Source organism: Centropristis striata, chromosome 15 (genome assembly GCF_030273125.1).
Source record: "Centropristis striata isolate RG_2023a ecotype Rhode Island chromosome 15, C.striata_1.0, whole genome shotgun sequence".
NCBI classification, from domain to species: Eukaryota; Metazoa; Chordata; class Actinopteri; order Perciformes; family Serranidae; genus Centropristis; species Centropristis striata.
In genome coordinates this window covers 304,505-314,895 of record NC_081531.1, presented here as the reverse complement: position 1 = coordinate 314,895, position 10,391 = coordinate 304,505, and positions in this window count along the sequence as shown.

Genomic DNA, 10,391 nt, shown 5'->3' with positions numbered 1-10,391 from the left:
CCCAGACACCGAACCACAGCATCTGGTCCAGTCAGACGACCCGGACTTTTCATACAAAGTGAGAATAATTTTTAAAATTATTAAATCACTTCATCACCTCAAAAATGCGTCAGGCAGCGCTCCTCCCCCCACTATTGCCAGAACGACGCAGGATTTGGTGAATCTCATCAAACCTGCGTTTCCATCTGAGATGACGCAGACGCTACTGGAGGGAAATGCCAGAAACTGGCAACACAACACAGTGCTCATTCTGAAGCAGCATTATGAGGACAATCTGAATAATGACATTCAGGATTTGGCTGATTTCGCCAGCAGAGACTGGGAGGGCCCGTTTCAGGTTGCCACCATCTGGGCTAAGAGAAACCTGGGGTCCAGACTGAGAGAGACGTCCATTAAAGAGGCCGAAGCTTTTCTCAAAGCTAATCTAAATGAGCTCCCCCCGGCCAATAACGACGATGACCATCTCAGCCAGCCCCCAGCACCTGCCCCCCCACCCCTCCAGCCTCCTCCAGCCGCTGTGCCCCCTGCCCAGGTGCCACTGCAGCCCCCCCCGCCCCCCCCACCACCACCATCATCACCCCCCCTCCCCACAGCTGGACGCCAGACTGCAGTCCAGGCCCAGATCCACGCACAGGGGGCCACGATGATCGCCACTCAGCCACCACACATTCCCACAGAGCCAGTGGTCGCTGAAACGGTTCAGCTGGAGAGCAGCGAGACACCAGCCATGCAACAGGGGGTGGAAAAAGACCTGGATCCTCCCATCCTCTCACCTGCCTCCCCTATTCTTTTCCCCATCGCTCCTGCACTCCCTCCTCGAGCCCCCCGCCCTCCTCGTCGCCCCCAGCCCACTCCTCTTCCTCCTTCTCCCACCACTCCTCCCCCTCGCCGCTCCTCCTCCTCTCCTCCTCTTCAGAGAAGGCGGTCAGCATCACCTGGAGGAGATGAAGTGGTTGTTATGGAGACGCCTCACCGGCCCGACAGCACCCCCTGCTGTCAACATCCGGTAAATCCATGTGTACAACCTGGGGACTTTACCATCCAATTTGATGATGACAGCCCTGATAAGAGTCACAACGACCCCAGCAGCAGGCCCAAAACCCCTCCTGCCACGCCTAGACCTGCCCTGGCCGGTTTTAAGTCACCAGCGGACATTTCTATGTTCCTGAGGGCAAAGCCAAGCCCAGCTGCTCCAATCAGCTCCTCCACCCCTGACACCTCATCCCCACCCACGCCGAGGACACCCACTCGCAGACCCACCAGGCACCTGAATACGACCAAAAAGCTCCAGGACTGGGGTCTATGCATCCGCAAGAAGACCCTCATCGTGGGGGATTCGAACCTGGCCAGAATCCCACCCTTCACTGTGGAAGACCTGCAGGTGGACAGCTACCCTGGGGCCACTTTCCTCCACGCAGAGGCCATCCTGCGTAAAGCTGTCTGTGCCACGCAGCCTGAAACCATTCTTCTGGCATTCGGGCTCAACAACAGGCAGCAGAAGGCCAGGGAAACCACAGTGAAGCAGATGCAGAGAACTGTGAAAACAGCAAGGGAGAGGTTCCCTGGAGCCACAGTTCTCATCCCCTGCATCAACTTTTCATCTGAACTGCCCCAGAAAGAGCAGCTGAATCTGCAGCTCACCAATAACTACATATTCAAGAACTATAACCACATCCCCCAGCTGCCTGCCAGGGACTTCAGGACCGAGAGGGACAACATCCACTGGACCCACGGTACGGCATCTAAAATGTTTCAGCACTGGGTTAAACAACTAAAATAGGAGCCCCCAAAAGCCTGTTCTTTCAGGAGGGGGCTAGTAATGTAATGGTTCTTGCCAAACAGGCAAAATTGACAACAGCACAGCTGTCCCTGCTTAACAGGGGTTTAAATTTTATTCCTACCACAGGTAGCAATAAACAAATTAAACAACAATCCAGATGGGACCTCCAAAATTATCATAGAACACTAAAATTATGGGCCTACTACAAAGACCAGGATGAATCTATAAAAGAGCCCTTCACACTCAAATCCACTTGGAGTCCCCCAGACACTGACCTACCCATTTATATCCAAAAATTAATTAAAACTGACCTGGACTATTTTCAAAATTCCTTCCAAATACTCCCAACCCAACCCAATTTGACCCCTGATGAAAAAATAGCTCTAAAACAATTAATAGAAAACCAAAAACAACTTATTATAAAACCAGCAGATAAAGGCAGTATGGTAGTAGTTTTGGATCGTGACCAATATTTATGGGAGGGACATAGGCAATTGAATGACACAAAATATTACATAAAACTCCAGAAACCTATATATATGGAGACCTTCACTATTGTTTCCCAAATTTTTCAAAAAATATTCGAGAAAAAACTAATCACTGCAAAACAACGTAATTATTTAATTGGCAACTCAGAACCTAGGCCCAGACGCTTTTATTTGCTCCCCAAAATTCATAAAGAGCCAGAAAAGTGGAGCAGGCCCCACGAGGTACCCCCAGGGAGGCCAATAGTTTCAGATTGTAACAGCGAGACCTACAGGTCGGCTGAATATATAGACTTTTTTATTAATCCTCTGGCAAAAAAACACAAGAGCTACATTAAGGACACATATGATTTTATTAACAAAATTAAATCAATAACAATCCCCCCCAATTCAATCCTATTCACTATTGACGTGGACAGCCTTTACACCAATATAGACACATCTGAGGGCATTCAAGCTGTAAGAGAAATGTTCCAAAAATATAAGGATAAAAAAAGACCTGACAGGGAATTATTGCAATTATTAGAGATCAATTTGACAAAAAATGATTTTGAATTTGATGAAAATTACTACCTGCAGGTCAAAGGCACAGCCATGGGAAAGAAATTTGCCCCAGCATACGCCGATATCTTCATGGCTTCATGGGAAACTTCAGCCCTGCAAACATGTGATAAAAAGCCCATTCATTATTACAGATATCTGGACGATATATGGGGAATTTGGACACATTCACATGAAGAATTTGACATATTTTTAAATACTCTAAACCAGCACAATCCCTCAATAAAACTTAAAGCCACTATTGACAACAATTCGGTTAATTTTTTAGACACAACAACTTATAAAGGACCTCGATTTGAGACAGACAGACAATTGGACATCAAAGTTTATTTTAAGGACACAGACACTCATGCTCTCCTACAGATGAGCAGCCATCACCCCAAACACACCTTTGCAGGGCTCATTAAATCCCAACTGCTTAGATTTCATAGAATATGTACACAGATACATGATTTCAAGCAGGCAACAAAAGTGCTGTTCCACGCTTTGTCCACAAGGGGGTACTCTAGGACCTTTCTTAGAAAGTGCTTTAAGGTCTTTCTACAATCAAAACCAATACAGATTTCCACAGCTCTCCCTCTGGTCACTACCTACTCACCCTCCACGGTCCAACTGGTCAAGCAGGTGAAAAAACATTTAGACAACACCATCAAAACTAATTTGCCAAATACAGATATTAGAATAATTGCAGCCTTTAGAAAAAATAAAAACTTACAGGATTATCTAGTCAGGGCCAAACTTCAACCCCTAAAACAAAAAAAGAGGAACACTGAGCATGATTATTTTAAACAAATTAAATGGGTCTATGACTTATCAAAACAGAAAATATTTCAGACTGCCCAAACAGCCAGCATCAGGACCAAAAACTGTATATACCTCATCACCTGCACCAGTTGTGGCCTCAGATATGTAGGAGAGACTGGGCTCTCCATCAACACCAGATTTGCATGCCACAAATCCAATATTAAAACACAAAAACACATTGACAGACACATAGTACAGCACTTTGTGGCCCACGGGTGGGCCTCGGTCCAGGCTCTAGTGCTCGAGTGCAATCCTCACTGGTCCAGGTCACAGAGGAGGAGAGCTGAAAGGGATTGGGTTAACAAATTAGATACTATTTTCCCCAGGGGCCTCAATGAGAGGATTTATTTCAGAGCATAAAATTCCAAATATTCATAATATTAGACTTAAACGAGACCCCCATTCGAGGACTAACCCCATCCAGAGACTTTAACCCTTACCCTATTGACTCAGGGACTATACCCCTAACCCTAACCCCTTGACCTTTGACCCCTGACTTTAACGAGACCCCCATATGAGGACTAACCCCGCCCAGAGACCCCAACCCTAATCCTAAAGACTCAGGGGCTATACGCCTAACCCTAACCCTTTGACCTTTGACCCCTAACCCTAACGAGACCCCCATTTCAGGACTAACCCTACCCAGAGACCCCAACCCTAACCCTAAAGACTCAGGGGGTACACGCCTAACCCTAACCCCTTGACCTTTGACCCCTAACCCTAACGAGACCCCCATTTCAGGACTAACCCTAACCAGAGACCCTAACCCTAACCCTAAGGACTCAGGGGGTACACGCCTAACCCTAACCCCTTGACCTTTGACCCCTAACCCTAACGAGACCCCCATTTCAGGACTAACCCTAACCCCTTGACCCCTAACCCTAACGAGACCCCCATATGAGGACTAACCCTAACCCCCTGACCCCTAACCCTAACGAGACCCCCATATGAGGACTAACCCTAACCCCTTGACCCCTAACCCTAACGAGACCCCCATATGAGGACTAACCCTACCCAGACATCTTAACCCTAACGACTTAGGGGCTACACGCCAACCCTAACCCCTTGACCTTTAACCTCGAACCCTAATGAAACCCCCTTTTAAGGACTTACCCCACCCAGACACCTTCACAATAAAAGACCCCTTGACCTCTAAAAACAAAATGACTACCCCTCTATTCTCACCATAAAAAATTTCATATAACCAATAACCTGCTGAAACATTTTATTAAATATGCCAGGTTGATGTCAAGGGAAGTGACTGTATATAAACATGTATCATAATTCTCTGAAAAATTGTATATAGTTAAATAACCTAATTTTTTGTGTGTTTTTACTGTATTATGCACCTGTGATATATGTACATAATTTACCCCAATATTGTATTTAAAATGTATATAATTGAAATTTATATAAATTCGTACTGTTGTAAATAACATGTCTCTATATACACAGTTACAAAGTTCACCAATTCAAGTTCATTTTATATTTATCATTTTTTTATTATTATTATTACTATTTTCATTGTTACAATTTTCAGAGTGTTTCTTACCTAGACCGATTCAGGTAATTGTTAGTTTCATGTATGTGTGTGGGGGGGCTTCTGGCTTTGCGGGGTCAGTGGAGCTGCCTCGGAGGGGGGGACGGCATGGAGAGTGCATCGATGGCATCGCGCCTCACGGCGCTCTGCCATCAAAAACATTCTTATTCCTATCCGGCCAGATCCTGCGTCTCTCCCTCTGGGACCGGCTCTGCTCCCTGCGGTTGGCTGTCCCTCCTGTAAAACAATATAATAGTGCATTTTGTTCTTAAATGGATATTTCATCATCATTCAATGTTTACAAATGTCAATATGTAAAGTTCAGCATTTCAAAATAATTGATTTTTATTACAAGTTTTCAAAAAGGTTCATTTTACTGTAATATTGCTTTTTAAAAAAATGTAATACCTTGTTATTTCATTGTGTGTGTATATTGCCTTGCATGTAAACCGATAGGAAGTGCAATAGCAGGGGTCGCCAGCGGGCAGCGCTGCAGGCAAAGGTCACAAAATGTGACAGACCAATCAGCTGCCAAGGCGCCAAAATTCCAAAAAGTCCGCCTCTTGGCGCTCAGCTGTTTCTCATTCATTCATTCATTTTCACTTCTGAGCCTGGCAGCAACGCACGCTTCCCCGCTTGCGCCCCTGCTTCAAGCCGCCTGAAGAAGACTCTATGCAGAGTCGAAACGTCGCTTCTATACAACAAGTTTGTATGCTTTTGGCTTTTCTGCAGCTTTTCAATTAAATTGCCGTTTTTTATGAAAATACAGTTTCGTGTTTCATACATTTAGCGAGCAACCAGCTCTATAGCTTCTGAAAAGTATAGGCTAGACACACACACTATATCATCGTTTATGTATTTTGACGGAGAACAAAACGGCTGGCATTATGTCAGTTATCGTCGGGGCCGTCTCAAGCAACGCCGCGAAGAGCAGCCGCAGCCCCGCTCCACCTCCGGCTGGAACAGAGCGCCGACACAGCGTCGCCGCTGGTCACCGCCTGCCCGCAGTTACGCACAGGCCGTGAGAGGTGACCACTGGAGATCCAGCGGAGAGTATCCGACACGGTCTGCCGACACCCGCTCTCGCCGAACCGGGCTCCGTCAGCAGGACCGCTCCGCTCCACCGCCGCTGCTCGGCAATCAACGCACCGTCAGATATCAGCGCCGTGATGCCGGCCGACAGTATCCTGACCGCTCGACCGACAGACGCCCCCGCTGGACCGGGCCGGACCAACGGACCCGCCCCAGATATCCCGCCGGACAGCAGCAGCAATTTCAGCGGAGAAATAACCGACGCTTTGAAGCGGCCGCTCCAGAGGACCGCAGCGGCCGTTACGTCAGACGGGGGAACCGAGGCCGACCCCCCCGTGGATTAGACGACCGCCCAGACACCGAACCACAGCATCTGGTCCAGTCAGACGACCCGGACTTTTCATACAAAGTGAGAATAATTTTTAAAATTATTAAATCACTTCATCACCTCAAAAATGCGTCAGGCAGCGCTCCTCCCCCCACTATTGCCAGAACGACGCAGGATTTGGTGAATCTCATCAAACCTGCGTTTCCATCTGAGATGACGCAGACGCTACTGGAGGGAAATGCCAGAAACTGGCAACACAACACAGTGCTCATTCTGAAGCAGCATTATGAGGACAATCTGAATAATGACATTCAGGATTTGGCTGATTTCGCCAGCAGAGACTGGGAGGGCCCGTTTCAGGTTGCCACCATCTGGGCTAAGAGAAACCTGGGGTCCAGACTGAGAGAGACGTCCATTAAAGAGGCCGAAGCTTTTCTCAAAGCTAATCTAAATGAGCTCCCCCCGGCCAATAACGACGATGACCATCTCAGCCAGCCCCCAGCACCTGCCCCCCCACCCCTCCAGCCTCCTCCAGCCGCTGTGCCCCCTGCCCAGGTGCCACTGCAGCCCCCCCCGCCCCCCCCACCACCACCATCATCACCCCCCCTCCCCACAGCTGGACGCCAGACTGCAGTCCAGGCCCAGATCCACGCACAGGGGGCCACGATGATCGCCACTCAGCCACCACACATTCCCACAGAGCCAGTGGTCGCTGAAACGGTTCAGCTGGAGAGCAGCGAGACACCAGCCATGCAACAGGGGGTGGAAAAAGACCTGGATCCTCCCATCCTCTCACCTGCCTCCCCTATTCTTTTCCCCATCGCTCCTGCACTCCCTCCTCGAGCCCCCCGCCCTCCTCGTCGCCCCCAGCCCACTCCTCTTCCTCCTTCTCCCACCACTCCTCCCCCTCGCCGCTCCTCCTCCTCTCCTCCTCTTCAGAGAAGGCGGTCAGCATCACCTGGAGGAGATGAAGTGGTTGTTATGGAGACGCCTCACCGGCCCGACAGCACCCCCTGCTGTCAACATCCGGTAAATCCATGTGTACAACCTGGGGACTTTACCATCCAATTTGATGATGACAGCCCTGATAAGAGTCACAACGACCCCAGCAGCAGGCCCAAAACCCCTCCTGCCACGCCTAGACCTGCCCTGGCCGGTTTTAAGTCACCAGCGGACATTTCTATGTTCCTGAGGGCAAAGCCAAGCCCAGCTGCTCCAATCAGCTCCTCCACCCCTGACACCTCATCCCCACCCACGCCGAGGACACCCACTCGCAGACCCACCAGGCACCTGAATACGACCAAAAAGCTCCAGGACTGGGGTCTATGCATCCGCAAGAAGACCCTCATCGTGGGGGATTCGAACCTGGCCAGAATCCCACCCTTCACTGTGGAAGACCTGCAGGTGGACAGCTACCCTGGGGCCACTTTCCTCCACGCAGAGGCCATCCTGCGTAAAGCTGTCTGTGCCACGCAGCCTGAAACCATTCTTCTGGCATTCGGGCTCAACAACAGGCAGCAGAAGGCCAGGGAAACCACAGTGAAGCAGATGCAGAGAACTGTGAAAACAGCAAGGGAGAGGTTCCCTGGAGCCACAGTTCTCATCCCCTGCATCAACTTTTCATCTGAACTGCCCCAGAAAGAGCAGCTGAATCTGCAGCTCACCAATAACTACATATTCAAGAACTATAACCACATCCCCCAGCTGCCTGCCAGGGACTTCAGGACCGAGAGGGACAACATCCACTGGACCCACGGTACGGCATCTAAAATGTTTCAGCACTGGGTTAAACAACTAAAATAGGAGCCCCCAAAAGCCTGTTCTTTCAGGAGGGGGCTAGTAATGTAATGGTTCTTGCCAAACAGGCAAAATTGACAACAGCACAGCTGTCCCTGCTTAACAGGGGTTTAAATTTTATTCCTACCACAGGTAGCAATAAACAAATTAAACAACAATCCAGATGGGACCTCCAAAATTATCATAGAACACTAAAATTATGGGCCTACTACAAAGACCAGGATGAATCTATAAAAGAGCCCTTCACACTCAAATCCACTTGGAGTCCCCCAGACACTGACCTACCCATTTATATCCAAAAATTAATTAAAACTGACCTGGACTATTTTCAAAATTCCTTCCAAATACTCCCAACCCAACCCAATTTGACCCCTGATGAAAAAATAGCTCTAAAACAATTAATAGAAAACCAAAAACAACTTATTATAAAACCAGCAGATAAAGGCAGTATGGTAGTAGTTTTGGATCGTGACCAATATTTATGGGAGGGACATAGGCAATTGAATGACACAAAATATTACATAAAACTCCAGAAACCTATATATATGGAGACCTTCACTATTGTTTCCCAAATTTTTCAAAAAATATTCGAGAAAAAACTAATCACTGCAAAACAACGTAATTATTTAATTGGCAACTCAGAACCTAGGCCCAGACGCTTTTATTTGCTCCCCAAAATTCATAAAGAGCCAGAAAAGTGGAGCAGGCCCCACGAGGTACCCCCAGGGAGGCCAATAGTTTCAGATTGTAACAGCGAGACCTACAGGTCGGCTGAATATATAGACTTTTTTATTAATCCTCTGGCAAAAAAACACAAGAGCTACATTAAGGACACATATGATTTTATTAACAAAATTAAATCAATAACAATCCCCCCCAATTCAATCCTATTCACTATTGACGTGGACAGCCTTTACACCAATATAGACACATCTGAGGGCATTCAAGCTGTAAGAGAAATGTTCCAAAAATATAAGGATAAAAAAAGACCTGACAGGGAATTATTGCAATTATTAGAGATCAATTTGACAAAAAATGATTTTGAATTTGATGAAAATTACTACCTGCAGGTCAAAGGCACAGCCATGGGAAAGAAATTTGCCCCAGCATACGCCGATATCTTCATGGCTTCATGGGAAACTTCAGCCCTGCAAACATGTGATAAAAAGCCCATTCATTATTACAGATATCTGGACGATATATGGGGAATTTGGACACATTCACATGAAGAATTTGACATATTTTTAAATACTCTAAACCAGCACAATCCCTCAATAAAACTTAAAGCCACTATTGACAACAATTCGGTTAATTTTTTAGACACAACAACTTATAAAGGACCTCGATTTGAGACAGACAGACAATTGGACATCAAAGTTTATTTTAAGGACACAGACACTCATGCTCTCCTACAGATGAGCAGCCATCACCCCAAACACACCTTTGCAGGGCTCATTAAATCCCAACTGCTTAGATTTCATAGAATATGTACACAGATACATGATTTCAAGCAGGCAACAAAAGTGCTGTTCCACGCTTTGTCCACAAGGGGGTACTCTAGGACCTTTCTTAGAAAGTGCTTTAAGGTCTTTCTACAATCAAAACCAATACAGATTTCCACAGCTCTCCCTCTGGTCACTACCTACTCACCCTCCACGGTCCAACTGGTCAAGCAGGTGAAAAAACATTTAGACAACACCATCAAAACTAATTTGCCAAATACAGATATTAGAATAATTGCAGCCTTTAGAAAAAATAAAAACTTACAGGATTATCTAGTCAGGGCCAAACTTCAACCCCTAAAACAAAAAAAGAGGAACACTGAGCATGATTATTTTAAACAAATTAAATGGGTCTATGACTTATCAAAACAGAAAATATTTCAGACTGCCCAAACAGCCAGCATCAGGACCAAAAACTGTATATACCTCATCACCTGCACCAGTTGTGGCCTCAGATATGTAGGAGAGACTGGGCTCTCCATCAACACCAGATTTGCATGCCACAAATCCAATATTAAAACACAAAAACACATTGACAGACACATAGTACAGCACTTTGTGG